This window comes from Tenebrio molitor, chromosome 1 (genome assembly GCF_963966145.1).
Source record: "Tenebrio molitor chromosome 1, icTenMoli1.1, whole genome shotgun sequence".
Taxonomy (NCBI): domain Eukaryota; kingdom Metazoa; phylum Arthropoda; class Insecta; order Coleoptera; family Tenebrionidae; genus Tenebrio; species Tenebrio molitor.
The window spans coordinates 5,034,395-5,051,279 of NC_091046.1; the positions used below are offsets into that span (position 1 = coordinate 5,034,395).

The 16,885-nt window shown below is 39.3% G+C and overlaps 1 protein-coding gene across 4 annotated transcripts in view; it reads left to right on the forward strand.

Annotated features, from left to right (window-relative positions):
* Positions 1 to 16,885, forward strand: part of sm (smooth) — a 113,920-nt gene that overhangs the window by 42,573 nt on the left and 54,462 nt on the right. Inside the window, exon 1 of one of the 4 annotated variants that reach the window (XM_069058270.1) lies at positions 16,159 to 16,223. The exons of the other annotated variants lie outside the window; for them this stretch is intronic. The gene's annotated coding sequence lies outside the window, so the exon portion shown is untranslated. Of the gene's footprint in view, positions 1 to 16,158; positions 16,224 to 16,885 lie in introns of those variants that run through there. 4 annotated transcript variants of the gene reach the window in all.

Sequence of the window (16,885 nt, forward strand, 5' to 3'; positions counted from 1 at the left end):
GTTGCATGCGCGAAAGCTCGACTTGTCCAATAAAGATGTACAATTCAGCTTGAGCAATTTGATTTTTAGGGAACTTAAGCGATGACCCAGTTTGCAAAGCGCGCCGCTCCATCTGGTCGAGCTTTTTGAAAATGCGGCGCCAAATATGATTTATCGCACCCGGAACCCCCATTAACTTAGATAAAATAGCAACGATCCCGTTATCGCGGGTTCATCGCCACGGTTCGATTAATTTGGCTTATCGGGACGTGAGGGTTGTTGTAATTTGGGGCGGAGTGAGGCAAGGGTTCGTCCAATATCCGATGTTCTTTTTATAAAAAAGAGCGGAAGCAACTCCGAGTAAAAATCATTTCGGACCTAATTCTCCATTGGAAATGGGCGAAATAAAAATCGTGAGGACCCTCGAGGTTCCGCAGTCGTTTCCTGGCTAAATGGGCGAGGAGCTAAACGCGACATCTGCGCTATTGGACGGAACGAATTGTCCTACAAGGACCAGTTTCGTGTCTAATTATTGCAGGGTTTTAATTAAATTTTTCGAATTTGTCCAGATTCGAACGGGACGATCGTAACTGTAAACGCAGCAGTCGTAAAACCTCACAGTCATGAAAAAATAATGCAGACGTGTGAATCTTTCGGAACGGCCTTTGGTGGTCACGGTCGAGGAATGTGCAGAATTGCAAATTTTCCTGCTGTGCTCACCGCACCCGGAGAAATATCGGTCATGGTCGCGAGACATGAAAATGAACGAGACTCTTTCCTGCTAATTCGCGCTTGTGGATTCTCTTCAAACGACTTTTGTACGTCCCGACAGGAACACAAAGGGACTTGCACCTTTCATATTTTACCACAAATTGTTTTACGTTAAAAGCTTCGTCATAAATCGCGCTTGCATCGAAACGAACTTGTTGAGTATTGAATGTTTGGAAACACGAAAGCTCTCGCTAACAAGATGCGAAAAACTGACAAGTGTTGACATTTTGGCGGGAATGAATCGGATTTTCGGCGGAGCTTTTGATGTCGTCAACTCTGCGAAATGTCACCGCAATTGAATATACTTCATTTAACTGAACTTAGGAAACGGTTAATAAGAGACGTTCGTTCAACTAGCGTTACACGCTCAAATTAGGAAAATCATTTGATTGCTCTGCTTGACTCGCTCTGAACGTATTAAAATTGTTTCGGCGTAGTTGGTGCATTATTTATTGTTTTGCTCGTATTTGCTGAGAGGAGCAAAGAGACTGTATTACAGTCAACACCACTCGTCTTGTGTGTATAATTCTGGACTACGTGTGCCGGGTACAAAGGTTCGTTTATTTGAATAATTTATAATGGAAGAAAGAGACTCGGCATTTCAACAACCTCAATAATGACCATTATGTGTATTTCTCGTCTTTATTAAATGGTTAAATTGAAGTACCCTGTTTCGCACGGTGCCGTAAACGGTCTAATAAAGAAGTTGTGTTGTGGGGGGCGGGCTGCTGAGGCTTTCGAGAGCCTTTTCAGCCACATTGACGGGAAGATTCGGGATGAGTAGGGTGTGGATGGGTGCGGAAGGAAGGTGGTAGGTACTGCAGAGGTTGATATACTGACCCAGCAATCGCCTTGTCTGTGATATGAGACATACCACGATGTGATGGTGTGGGGAAACCTCTGAAAAAAACCTACACCTAGACAGGCGGCACCGGGGTTAGAACCCGGGACCTCCCTAATGTAAAGTGGCGCGCTAGACGCTTGGCCACAGTACTCGCAGGAACATGCTCTCTCTGCCAGCCCAATCAACTCTTTTGTTATTAATTAATGTGTTGATTATTTTGTCTGGTTCTTGTTGTTTGGTCACTCGGAACCAATTACTTAAGTAATAACGAGTTATGATGTAAAATCAGCGATAGTAATTGCGCACACGTTACGCAAAAGTGTAATTGGCACGGTACTTTCAGAAGTACCGGTTGGCTTGTGGGGAAAATTTTCGATCGATGGTTAATGGAAATCCCATTGTAAAAATCGAGAGGAAACGGTTCTTAAATATCCGAGCTATCTCCCTCCGCACGCACGTCCTCGACATGACGAAAATAACTTTTCCGGTGATGATTAGTAGCGACGATAAAACGTTTTTTCACTTTTTCACGCGATACCGGAAAATTTCCATCAGCGTGTGGCAAGCACAGCGGTCCGGATCGTGCGAGAGGCGACCGGTGGTGGAAATGCATTAGCGCGATTTCGAATTCCGATAGTTTTACCGGGAAAACGCGATAAACGACGTCGGAAAATGGATCCGGTGAAATATCGAGATATTTCGAGCCGTCACTGTATCGAACAAATATGCGCCGGTGGCTTTGCTCCGATAATCTCGGAGGGTGTCTTGCGGCTGGCGCTTTATGAAAAGCCGAAAATCGTTTGGTGGAAAAACGTGAAAAAATCGCGTAAAACCACCGTAAAGCGCCAGATTTGCTCGCTTATTTGCGACAGATTTTGCACGTAGCGACATTAAGTTTGATGGGCGTAACTGTTGTTCAGCTTTATTGTGGAAACGGGACAACCGGATGTGCGAAGATAAATCTCCGAATTAATCCGTAAGAGCTTCGGAATGATGACTGATGGTTATTGGTAGGGGGCACATCTGGATATTCCTCGTTTTTTTTATATAATATAATTTCGTTATCGTATCTCGGACGGACGATCAATCAGCCGTTTCTGCAATCTCCAGAAGAAAACGAGCAACTTCATTAGCTGCCGGGACGAGGGTTAACTTTTGTCAATTACTTTATAATTACGCAACTTTGCTCAGCGTAAAATTTAATTGCCGTCGTTAACGACGTGTCGACACACTGTATGAAGCCCTACCCCGCCGTAATGAATCCCATTCCTGGGACCGATTGCATCGCTCTCTTCCTGCCGAGGACGAAGGAGGCTCGTCCTTGGCTCCCCTCTCGCAGGACTGCTAATTGATTTTCGTTTGTTGCCGTTCTGCTCACCAGAAGAATCTACTGGAGCCGCCTCGTTGTTCAGACTTCACTCGCGTGCGATAATGACATCTGTATCGCACTTGTTGCGTAAAAACTGTCACTGTCGCGTTTGCGGAAGACCTTTTCATCAAAGATTCATCCGTCACATCACCTGTGTGGAAAACACGTCGTCGAAAAAACTGCTCGACGATTCTCGCTGAGGGTGGTCTTAATCGAGCGTGTCAATCTTACGACCTCCACCGTTGCCGAAGGATTCAACACTCGTGAGACAAATAGGCGACCCGCACGTCTACGAAATTTTCTTGGGTGCCTTTAACAGGAAGATCGGTTTAATTAAACCGGTCCATTGTTCGAGGTGCGTGTTGGATGACGTTGTCGACGGCGGCCTCTCCACGGAATCGTTTGGACAGGACGTTGAATGTGGGGGATGCGGTTGCCCGCAGACGTTCGCAAGTCGATACCTGAGTCCTGCGTCTGCTGTTTCGGTTGATCGAACCACGAAACCTGTCCTGGTGGAGTGCGGTCTCCCGAGACGCCGACATTATTCCCGATTTTCCGGTGTGGGGACGCGGCTCGGGAATTTTTCGATCGGTCCACATTTTCATATTCCATCTGGATCACCTCCCCGACAACTGGCAGCTACAAACTTTGTAACTTAATATTGCACGACGGGAGAAATTGATTCACTAATAAGGGTACGTGCTCCAAATGCAAAGGAATGTCACGGGGGTGAAAAATATATTACGGGAAACCTTCAACAATTCCGTTCGAATTTATATCAGGAGGTACACAATTTGAATCAGAAGTAGTCGAGGTGGGGAGGAAAGAAACGTCTGTGTTGCGACTTGAGTAGTGATGGCAGCTTAATTAAGTCGGAATGGTTGTTTGCTCGTTTATTACCATAATGGTTTTGCATCCGAGAGTGGAGAAGGCCAACCGTCATGGTTAAGCTCCGGTTTAACTCAAACAGAAATTGTGGTCGGTATTAATGAAGTTAAAGTGTGGTGGTCAGTCTTGTTGAAAGATTCAGAGTCATTAGGGAAGCTAGTGTTGGATGCTTTTTGAAATTGTGAGAAGCTGGGATAAATTATACGAAACGAAACTGCTGTAAGCATAATGCATTGCCTCGTAGAAAAAGGTAATGTAGGAGATGGCGGATTAACCTAGAGATTAGGTCGTAAATATTGTTAAATCCAATACTCGTTCCATGGCGGAGTTGTAGTAACGGTTGTTAGCTCGTTATTAATTGTGCCCAAATGGGATTATAGAAAAATTATTGCAGCGTTGAAAGAAACGGTTCCAGTTTCGTGTAGTATTTTCTCGGTGAAAATAATCCCATCAACACTGTCAAATCGTAATAAAAGCAAATTAAAGTAAAGCGCCCTCGTGAAATCTATTTCATTGTTGGCACGGAAGTAATCTCTGTGGAATTATGTTTCAAAGCTGCTTTCATATGGGAGGAACTTGTGGAAAATTAAGGATTCCGACCCTTTCGTGTTGCCCAAAGCAAATGTCCTGAAACAAACGTTGTTATCTTGGGCGCTTAATAAATGAATTTTCGCAATGTGGGAGGTTAATTGAGAAGCCATTATCTCCCGACAGTTCTATTTGGTTTGAGCCTGATGCGGATCTTCACACATTCCGATAGTGGGAGAGTGAAAGATTGAAAAATATTGTGGAACAGGTGAAACAACAACAACAATTCGAATGTATTGATAGATTCTAGTTGGAAAAAGTAGTCCAAGGTGAGACAGAAGAAGGAATGAGATTGCAACAACAGGAGACGGCGACAAGCTATGTAAACTTAGCAAAGGAGAATTATGTCACACGGCCGGTGATACATTGCAAGCTCTACAAGCATCGAAGAGTGGTCTTAGTGGAGGGGAAGATTGATGGGGGAATTTGATAGGTTGATAACAGAATGAAGCTTTCTTGCAGCGGATGGGCAAGTTGTTGTCCCGAGATCCTAATCCCGCACTGGAAAATCACAAGGAGCGGGTCGCAAATCCCGAAATCGTGCGGAGCTTTTAACGATATTAAAATCTGTTATTTGTTTCGTTTGCGCGTCCACCTCGATACATTTTTCATGGTCCTGAATTATTGAATGCGGCGTCGAAAAAAATATTTTCTCGTGTATCTTAAATTTGTCCGGATCGTGTTGCCGCTTTGTCACATAAATTGTCGGGGAGGCCGGCGAAATTCTAACGCCGAATCTGTTAGGATTCCACAATAAAACGCTTAATTTATGTCGGGCGCATATTTCGTTATTTTTAGGTGAATAAATTACGGAGCGCCCTCGTAAAACACTCACCGGAAAACACATCGGCAGATGAAAATATTTCAGATCCTGCATTTTGCAGCCGGGAAGGCTTTTTGTTTAATTTCGCTCGGCGGCGCATCGAAGGGTGAAAGCGCGTTTATTTTTTTCCCTCTTCTTTGTGTGATTGTTTTGCGTTTTATTTATGGCGGTGTCGTCGGGCGGATATGAATGTTCTGAAACAATTTCACTTGCTCGGCATGACTGCTCACGGCGTAAAGTTGCATCGGTACGCATTTGACATTAAGAATTTTTAAATTTCAAATGCCAAGAAGCCGTTCTCGGCGAGCGTTCCGTGCAGACTCCTCCGGAGCATTCCGAGCATTCGATATTGGCTCCCGGTGTACTCGCGCCGCATTCAGAGGATGACGCCGACATAAACCAACCCCCATTAAGTAACGGCTGTAATTTTTTTGGTCGTCGGGAGACGCGACAGTATTTTCTAGGACCTAATCGTAAAAAAGGTGTTGGCTTTCGTTCGGATGACGAGATGTATTAGCCTAAGTGGCCCTCGCCGTTTAATTGGCGGTGATTTATTAGCGTTTTAGGGCGACGCGTCCCTGAAATTTTCATATTATCCGCAGGTGAAAACTGTAAGAGCGTTTAAATTTTAAATTGGGGCGAGAGTATCTCTCGGGGGGTACTTATTCACATGTTAAAATTTAATTTGCAAGGAGAGATCCCCCCAATCGTTCGTCAGGCGTTTTCGTATGCGGCAATCGTCGGTAATCAGTTTTGCCGGCGACCATATTGGAATGCGTTAAGCTCGAGTGTAAAGTGTACTTAACGAGGCCCGGATCGATTTCGTTGTAATAGGTCGCGGCTTTTGTTGCCTGGAAATTGTCAGATGAAGAATCTGGCGATACGTCCAGATCGATACCTGAACACGTTATAGGCAAATAAAATGCGGGGTGGATCGGAGGTTGCTAGGAGAGAGGTGTGTTTTGCAGATCAATCGGATGAAATTTATTCGAAACGTGTTAAAATTGCATCTACTAGTTGGAGAATTTGTAAAATTCTCGTGAAAATCGAGAGTGACCGGGGTGGAATAAAATGCCGACAACTGACATTACTTAAAGTTTGACATCGTCATAAATAAATTCTAACATTGCTCTCCAACATTGAACTCTAGGTTTTACATCTTTCAAGTATGTGAATATAAAGTGTACATGAGTATGTAGTATAAATAAACACGAAGTTTATAGTACTGAGTTTTTTTACATGAAAATCGCACGTCTGCAACGAACGTCTTCGCTAAAGCTTGCATTCGGTGCAATTCTCTGCGGCTCGTGCTTATTTCCACAGTTACAAAAGCATTCGTGAGCTCAGAATGTTTTAAATTAATCTTGACGTGTTGTAGAGACAGTAAAGGCTATAATGTTTACTTTTGTATAGTAGCGGCCGGGGAAAATGGGAATCTGGCTTCTTGACTTAAACAACTTTGGGCTGTATTTAAATAAAACTGTAAGGGTTATCATTATTAAGATTTACGACAGGGACAATTTTTTTCCTGCCAATACCTGTATATACCCACCTGATGAAACGGCGACTGTTTGTTTACAGCTGAAAAGTGGCCATCGACCTTTCGAGGTCCTAAATCTTAATAATGATAACCATTACAGTTTTATTTAACTACAACCCAAAGTTATTGAAATCCAAAAGCCAGATTCCCATTTTCCCCGGCCGCTACTATACAGTAGATATGTATTTGAATATCCTTTTGTGGAGGTTTTTTTATTACGCACATGTTGAGCTGCTTCTGCTAAATATTATTATTTGCTCATGTTCCCATTATTTGCATGAACATTATCCTCTATTATAAAGACTTGGGGTGACCACTACCCTACAATATCAATGACAGTTGTTACCCTCCAAATCCGATAATCCTCTTATGTTCGTTAACTTTCAGGAATTTTATTAGCCATTTATGATTATTTACATCATTGCTGGGGGACATGTTGAATACTGGTGTAGGATTTTGTAGTACAAATTTTTCAAAATGTGTTCCAATAACAGAAACTCAATAAGTGCAAGTGTATTTTTTACGAAATCTTAAAATTGGTCAGTTTTCAATGGACATTGGCATAATAACGCAGAAGGTAATCTGGTAATCCATTACTTGGATTTAGTTAAAATTTACAAAAGATGAAAATGCGCTTAAAATTTATTATACAGGGTGTCTTAGCTAAGACATTCGAGCCTAATATCTCGGTTATTTGCCAACGGATTTTTATGAAATTTAAAATGCAGATATTTTAGACCGTGAAGGTTCAATTAGTAATAATAAAATTACCTCCAGTTAAAAAATGTAATTTTAACACATGTTTCCTTTATCGAACATTATACGCGATTATTATTAGATTGTTAAACATTAAAAAATAGGGGTCTACACAAACAATTAAGTAAATCACTTGTCTGATTCAACGAAAAGATTAGATTTTATCGTTAAAAATGTAATGTAAAATTTGAAGATATTTGAGCAGTTATCTTTTGAAACAATTGATGATTAATTGCCAAGCAACATTTTGTACACCCTGTCTGTCAAAATTGGGCGCGCTTTATTAGAAACGTCAAATTGTGAAAATTTATTGAAAATACTCTAAAAATAGACTGCAGCGGCAGAAATTTCAATATTGTTGAAAAAGGAAAAAAAATGCCTATGGAGAGTGTCGTAAGAATTTCAACAACACAGTTCGTTTTCGCGTGGAACATTATTCAAATGTAGGCTTTACAAAATGTAAGGTTAAGAGAGTCGTCAATTTATTTGAAGACACAGGAAGCGTACGTGAACTAAATTACTTTGCTAAAATATCCCGATCGTGTTTTAGTCCTTTATGGAAGAATTAAAGCATCCAATATAATAAATTACGTGCAAATGTTGTTTTTAACTTTGTAAGTGTTTGTAAGATAAACGTCAAATATGTCACCTGCGCTTCTGCGAAAAGGGATGACCAAAATTCTGCAAAATTGCGCGTTTGTTTCATACGCGTCTACGTTTTTGCATTTGCAGCCACGTTTAACACACCTTTTTGCTTTCAAGGACGAGTTTTTCCCTACAGCATTTTTTATTGACGATCTATTTTTTATCTAAAACTTAATTGATTCAACATTTTAAAAAGGCATGTAAAAATTATGTTTTTTAAAACTTGGGTGATTGCATTAATGGGATTTTTTTTCTTCACCGTTTAAAATATCTGCATTTTTCACACATTTTTTCACAAAAATCCGGTGGAAAATAACTGAATTATTAGGCTCGAAAGTCTTAGCTGAGACACCCTGTAGGTATTTGTTGCATATTCGATAGCCCAACAACTGAAAGTTAAAATAAATCATTTTATTCATTTATTCATCTAACGTATTTTTGGAAAAGATAAGACTAGTTAATTATATCTAGTCTTATCTTTTCCAAAAGTAGATTAGTAATATTGTTGTATTTCAAAATTTTAAATGACAATGCTCCACTTTTATTTCAGTGTTTATGTTCGGATTTTAATCTCTAGAACTTCCCAAATTTTGTACATTTCTTCGAAATCCAGTTTTACCAAGAGGTGGTTGTAGATGTACCCATGTTTTTTTTTTAAATAATAGGCAATTTACAAAAATACAATACTTACAAGAGCGTCGTGCCACTGATTTAAGGAATCTTTCAACTCATTATGATTCCTCTTGGTTTTGATATTTTTTTTGCCTCGAAGACAATACTTGAGCGACTTGAGCAGACAGTGGCCACTCGGAGCCACATCCGGACAGTAAAGCGGATACGACAACAATTTTCAACCATGTTTCTCACTATCTTGTTGGGTAATTAATAAGTCTAGCGTTGTGAGATTGAATGTTGTCTGTTTCCAGTTTTTTGTTATCTTCCACAGTGTACTCAACCTTCTCAATATTAAAATTGAAAATTCCTGTGATAGAACATATCAAAAAATATTCAGAAACACATTTATTGATGGTTCTTCTTGTTGTTCTCTTGCTTCTTATTCTTCAAGCTCATTAAATTACGCGTTACACTTCAAACTTTCATTGTGTACATTGTTTTGTGCAATGAAATTTTTTGCATCATTGTTAAAAAAAAGTTGTTGTTTTCTGATCGATACCGTACGTCAAAAATTGACAATCTTCTACAGCGTGAAATGTACACTTTATTTTACAGTTTGGAGAACCTGATTTCACACTTTCTCACACTTGCACTTAACCAAGTTCCGCTTAATTTGCTACAGAAATAAATAAGATACAAGACGAATTTCTGGTACATATAACACTTGACAGTGCTCCATTATCACTTTCACAACTGTATTCGCTCATTTTATGGAAATAATTGTGAAAGAACTCTAAATGTGCCCGATTCAACATGGTAACAGCTTTTGACTTTTAGATGGTTACTCAAGTTATGTCATCACAGTAGAAAATGAACGCTACCTAATTCATATACATATTAGTTTTCTTAAATATTTTTTTCCTAATAATGATATTTTACGGAGTTTTTGTTAGGTTGAAGGCACTTTTTTTACGCCCAGGTTTGGAACATTCGCTGCGGTCGTGTATGCGTAAGTTCCACTTATAAAACAAATTAGGGCTTTACACACATGTTACATAAATAATTATTATTTAATTCAAACTTTTTTCACGTCTTGTTTATTTTTTATTACATTAGATTCGGTTTTACAAGTTTATAAATTCCTTGGTATTGTTAATTCTTTCCATATATCTAAGTCATTTATTTTTATTACGTTGTGCAATACAACAGTCTGTTTTTTTTTAAGTCATATTTTACCGTAACGTAATTTTCTTTCATTCTTAATTTACCATTGTGTTGCACTTTACGAATATCAAATTTTGAATATTTTTTTTGTGGAGAACATGTTTACTTGGTGCTTTAATTTTTTACTCGTCGGGTAATGTAAACTTACGAACTTTGAGCAAACGACGCTATGTTTTCCCAATTTTGAACCATCCCTGAGTACTTTGGGCACTTTTTTCTTAAAATTTAATTTGCAACGATCCTCCATCAGGCGTTTTTCTTTCCCGCAACCGTCGATAATCAGTTTTGCCGGCGAGGATCTCGTAATGCGTTAAGCTCTCGTGTGAAGTGTACTTAACGGAACCCGATCGATTCCTCTCTAATAGGTCGCTGCGTGTATCCGCGTCTTTTGTTGCCTCTAAATTATTAATAGGATTCCTGGGCTGTGTCCTTAAAAAGCTCAATGCCTACATAAATTGGTATTACGTTTGATACGTGCCGTTGCGAAGGTTATGTATGCGAAAGCGGTAATCGCGGCAAATTTGCTTAGGCCTGATTTATGGGCCGCGAGAAACTTATTTTTCCCCGGTATTGTCCCTAAATTACGTTCGAACGCCGCCACCACAAGCAGATAATGTCGATTCTTTATGTTTTAATAGGCGGGATCTCACCTCGAAGAATTCAAACCGCCCCGAAAAGGTAACTGAATCGAGGCTTCATTATGCGGCGCTTCCATTAAGGCCCCCGCCGCATAATAACCGTAGGAATGATTAAGATTTATTCGCCCCTTTTTGCACTTTTCCCGTCGCGAATTCCCCGATCGGTGGTGCATTAATTCATTTTTAATTGTTCCCCCTTTCTGTGTAAAATCCGTCTGGCAGAAGTCGGAATCGTCCGCCGCCCCCGGACACGAAAGAGGCGGCGAATTGGGACATCGAACAGTGTCTTTATCGTGGCGCACGTTATCTGATCAGATGGAGAGGTTCGGTTTCTTGTCCGCTCCGCAAGGATGTTGTCGCGCTCGTCGTTTTCGGGATGGTCGGCCCGGGTTAATGTCTTTTACCCTCCCCGATACGTATGGGATTCGTAATTTCAGATTAAGTTAAGGAATTTGTAATCTAGACGAAAGTTTTCCGGCGCATTTCGCCCGAGATAAAAGTTTCCTCGGTCGGTGGGATGCCGTTTATGGAGAGAAAACGTTCCCAGTTACTATTTTTAATACCGTACCGTATAGGAAATGGAAAATGCATCTCGCGGAAAATTGGATGTAAGAAGACCGCAGGATGATTAGTTTCGGGGAAAAAAGATGCGAGGAAAATCGAACGGACGTGGACATCTTGATCTACATGAGGAATGGGGGAATAGAATTTTCAGGAGGTTTCCCCAGTAGTTTGATATGTGACAAATTTTTCAGACAACGAATGTCAAATGTTTCTGATCAAATAAAATGAATCTCATAAGTATATTATATAACAAGGTACTAAAGTGCAACTTTTTGTATCGAGTGTAAGTTTATTTTTCCATGATCATTGAATTTCAGTGGTCTTTGCTCACTGAAAATAGTGAGCAAAGATGAAAATTGAATCACTAGTGAGGAAAAAATATTTTCTCACTAGTGAGCAAAGTGAATGTTTTGCGACTTTGTGGATAGAGAGCACCAAATATGTAGTACAGAAGGTTTTTTAAATCAAATCTGTTTTTAAAATATTTTCTGACTATTAATAACTAAAGCTTGTCTTATTTTTGACTTATTTAAATTTTTAACCTGTTATTTTGATATCAATTGACGAATAAACGTGAAATTGCTTGGGATAAATTTCTGGAAAAATTCATTATGTGTTTGGTATCGTTGAGTAAACTAAAATCACTAAACCAATCACAAACACGCAACGCCTAACCTCTTTTGTTTGGAATTTTGTTGATCCACGTTGTGTTGTGAAAAACTATTTTCGTGGGTTCTCTGTTGGGCCAATTTTGTAGAAGTTATTGTTTCAGTGATTTTAACAGTTATGAAAAATAGTGATGCACATAGATAATAATATATGTATGTAGGTACAGTTTACGTAATTTTTTAATCTTGTCATGTTTTTGTCATTTTGATTTATTTACATTAAAAAATAATGATTTGCGGCATAATAAGGGATAGCTAGCAGGTAAAAGTGATGATTTAATTACACACTCACTGCAATTAGCTGAAAATTCAAAAAGTGACAAAAAATGGTGTCTGAAATTTCAATTCCGCGACTTTATTTTATGATTATGGAAAAAATCAGATTCAACACTTGTCCGGTTGGGGCCTCGCCTACGGCTCGGACGCCCAACTTCCGTCCTCGTGGTTAAACGCACTACTTTGCTCACTTACAGTGGAATGTCTAGGTAAATTTAAATTTTCGCTAAATAGATTGAAAAAATAAATTCTGAGGAAACCAATTTTTGTCAGCGCTTCAAAAGGAAAAGTTATTCTAATATAATCAAATGTATTACAAATTATTTCTCTAGTTCGACGACGAATAACTTTCTTATTGTCAATTTGCTCCATTTCTGTCGAAATCACGAACGTCTTTGAGAAATTTGACACTGACAAACAAATTTGTGACATTTCTCAGTCTTTTGTTCCCGCCATCAAATATGAAAATATCTCCAATTATAAGCGATTAAGGAATACATACCTACATACAAATTTTGCAGTTTATAATAGAATGAAAGTTTTGATGATTTTGATACATCAAAAACAAGAAAAGAAGCCTCTACATTATTTTTGTTTATAAATCTTCCTTGTTTACGCCCGGGAGCTCTTCAGCCAAATGAGTTGGAATCATTATGGAGTCTGCACAAATTCCTGTCATTCAGATAAAGTATTTACAACAGTAAAGTCACCAGGACTCATTATTCGTAACAAGTGGCCCAAAATTTCCACTGCCTCCGACTTTGTTTTAAAAGAACCACTTTCACGATTCGACAAGTTCTAGTGTAATTTCCCCCGAAGAGTTGGCACGCAGCAATACCATAATTATTAATACCAGAAATCGAGCTTTCCTCAACAAAATGCGTTCCCAACTTTTCGGCAATAAACTCGGCGACTTAATTCGACGGAATTGAATGTGACTCAAGAGTTGAAACTGGAGGAACAAAAGAGGTGAAGTACGAAGAAATGGGTACGCGTTTATGTTTATTCTATACGCGAATGATTTACATTTGAGGATTTTATGGACCATTTCTGTTCAAATTGCCTCCATAAACATTCTCCGAGATGGTTTCATTATAATGCTTTTTGTTCCTTTTTTTCCACATAAAAAATACACATTTTCGGAGCTAATCAAGTTGATACTGTTTTCTATTATTATTGGGGTTGTTTCAATCGATCGAAGAAAAATCCAGGTGGCGAGTGTCGCTTCCCGAAGGGGCGGCGCGTGGGGGAAATTCCCGTCCAACTTTGCTCATCCGTCGGTAAAATATGAGTATAAATTAAACGGTAATTAAAACTGTTAGAGCCTGGGGGTTCTGACTCGGGGGATTAAGGAAGTGGCGTTCCTAGCTGAAACTAAACTGTTGGGCAAACAGGGAGGAAGTGGCGGCGGTTGCGTTCGCGGAACTCCGCGGAGGAATGCGGGGGTGGAGCGCGCAAATTCGGCAATCGTGGAAATTATCTCGGCGTTTTCGTGGATTACAGTAATAATCAGTAAATTAGATTTCCAAAACCGGAGCGGATAGTGATGGTTCGTAATTAGATGTGTCCCTGGGCGCAACCCGATAATTACAAGACCGAGTGTTTTCCTTCTTTTATTCCGCCACTGATGCTTTGCCCGCCCCGATTCAAATCGGGTGTTATTTTGTCGGGGTTAATTTCTAAGGGTATCGCCCCTCGCCTCCTTTACATTGTCCCATTTGATGTTAATTGCGAACCGGTCGTTATTTATTTTTGTTTGCGGCGAATTAAAAATTATGAGCTTTTTAATTATACAAAGTTTGCCAAAGCCAAATTAAACCCCGAGTTGTTAAATTAAATAAAAATCAAATTACGGATTTCATTGTTTGCACGTTTAGCGAAGTTGCCACCGAAGTTTGCACGAGTTCTAGATTTGTGTTTCGTTCCGGTTAAATAAATACACATTTTTTACTAATGTTGATAGGCTAAGAAGACGAAATTAGTGTTACTCGAAACGCGACTCTATTTTTTTTAATTAAGCTTTTATACGGTGTTTACAGTGTCGCTATTTGGAAAGCCGAAGGTCGAGCTGTCACGCATTAAATTAATTAAAAACTGCCCTTAAGGTGATGAATGTTGTCTCTTTGAAGTCGAGAGGGCAAGGCAATGGAGTGATTTTTTTTTATTATTTAAATTGATTAATGCGTTTGCCGGAGAGCGCAGAGAGATGAAAGGAGAATAAAATTTTTACGTGACAAATACGAACGAACGAGAACGAACACAGAGGAATGATAGAATTGAATAATTTATTTTTCGACATATTAAAATTTTAGTAAAAACGGAGCGCACCACCGGAATTGAGTTTTTGATTTATTTTCCTGCAAATATGGGTGACAAAATATTAGCAAAACTCACAACAGCGATGTATTTTGATGAATGATATCGTTGGAGTGAAATTTGAACAAAACATATTAATTTCAAACTCGATTAATTTCAATGAAGATACTTCAAACAGCGACACAATAAATTTCGTGATTGCCGTTATTACGGAATGTGTTTTGGGTTGCGAGTGATACACTCGCCATTGATTTTTCATTGTTCGGAACGAGTAAATATTTAAATGCAATTTACTGCAACTAATCACATTTTGCTACACACGATTCAGTTCATGTGAAACGACAAAACATTTTCAGTGTGGAGTTTTGGGGAAAGTTTCGCAGCAATGAGTGTAATAATTACAGAACGTTACACTTTTTAACTTTTAATGGAATTTTATTTGTACGCATGTATGCAATGTAATGGCATTGGAAAAAAAATGTTTTCGAGTTGTGGTGAAATTTTGTTTGGAAATGTTTTTGGTTATGTTTTGAATGTGCCACTAAAGTGCTTGTTGGTTGTTTTTCGTTGTGTAAAATAAGTTGAAAATACAAAACGCTCGTTTTGAAATTACATACATATATTGCAATCGACCTGAGAGACTTGTTGATCCTGTTATGCATTATGCAGAGAGTGTTCGCGGAAAAGGTCATCCTCTCAAATTCTTGTCATTTTTCAGAGCAGATCTATCACGTTAATTAACTGTTTTACATAATGATGCGAAATGATTTTTTAGATCTGAATCGTTTAAATTAAATGGACTCGGTGGTTCTTTAATTGGATGTCTATCCTCAATGGAAACTGATTTTGTTGCTGGATTATTGAATAATCTGGCAGTGCAAATATGTAGCTAGTTATTGTTGTTGTAAAACATGGTACACAGTTATTCCAATACATTCCCGACTAGCTTGATACTAATCTAATACAAGCTTCTAATGCTTATTTAACAACTTCACAGCAAACATACAGATCTACACAGCGTTGGAACTCGTACTAATATTGTGTATTCATTAAAACTCGTATATATGCATGCCTTAGCCCTTTGTAAACACACGTCGATATTGTTTAATTTTGTGAAAATGTGAGTTAGACACTTTTGTTAACGTAATTTTAATTGTTAACGGTGGCGGTCGTTGTGAAATCTGCCTCCTCTGGTGCGCCTGTAAATAAACAACCACAACGTGGAGTCGTATTTAATATTAATGGGAAATAAATTTCCTATGAGTGAACTTTTTTAATCATGCACGGTTTAATTAACGACACTCCATTAATTAATTCTCGGTTGAATATTTGATGGTGGGCCGAAGTTGCACCCAGAGGTGGGAGTCGCAGATTTCACACGACCGTACATTGTTATATGCACCTGTTTGCCACATGCATCTTTCCATATAAATCCTCCATAAACTACGCTTATTATCTCTCCTCTATGGACACAGAAACACAGACAGACGTTGCTATATGCCTCAACTGCGCGCCCTGCATACAGACAAACATGCACATCACCACCAAAAGACCTAAAGATACAAGAACAAGTTCCAAGAGGCTCACGTGTGGCTGTCTTGTCTGTGTGCAGGTCGCCGCAGAGGATAGCCGTTCGACATCACCATCCGCTGGGGCCGTTGTCTTGATGATGACGCACAGATGAAGAGCGGTTCCTGCGGTCCTGGAGCCGTCCATTTGGTGAGTCAGTTAACGCTAAGCCGAGGGAGAGATGTCCAGGATTTCAGGTTCAGTCTAGGTCCGATTCCTGCGAGTGGTATTCCAGCAATCGATGCATTTTTAAATAGGGAAGAATCAGGTGGTAGTAGTGAAATTTGACGAGGCGACTTGCCGGATTTTGATGTGGAAGACCTAGTCTGACGTAAATCCGAACATATTTATAGACGCCATTCCGTTATCGATCCGGGAAAGTCTTAATTTATTTGAAAGGGCAGGAATTAGGTATTAGGAGTACGTGGTCTGCTAACCAAATCGTAAAGTTGTCGGGGTTAAAAGCCGTATTGAAAGAGCACTCAGAGTCCCTTTGTCAATCATGGGAGAAATTGTAGAATTATGGAAATGCGATGCATTTATGACCGGAAGGCGAAGTTCCGTGTTGCTCCAGTTCAAATAAAAAATGGAAATTTCTATACAGTATTTTTCGATTTATTCGTACCATTGAATTCGAGAGGGTTTTGTTGGGAAGTGTAAAATAATACTTGGTTTAATTCAATGGGGGCAAAATTTATTTTGTTGGAAAAAATACGTTTCCATTGCGAAAGTGGTTGTTAGAAATAACACTCTTGATTCAACCAATGTTCCAGTTGTAATAACTATTGCTTGAAGAAAAGCGTTTCGAATTT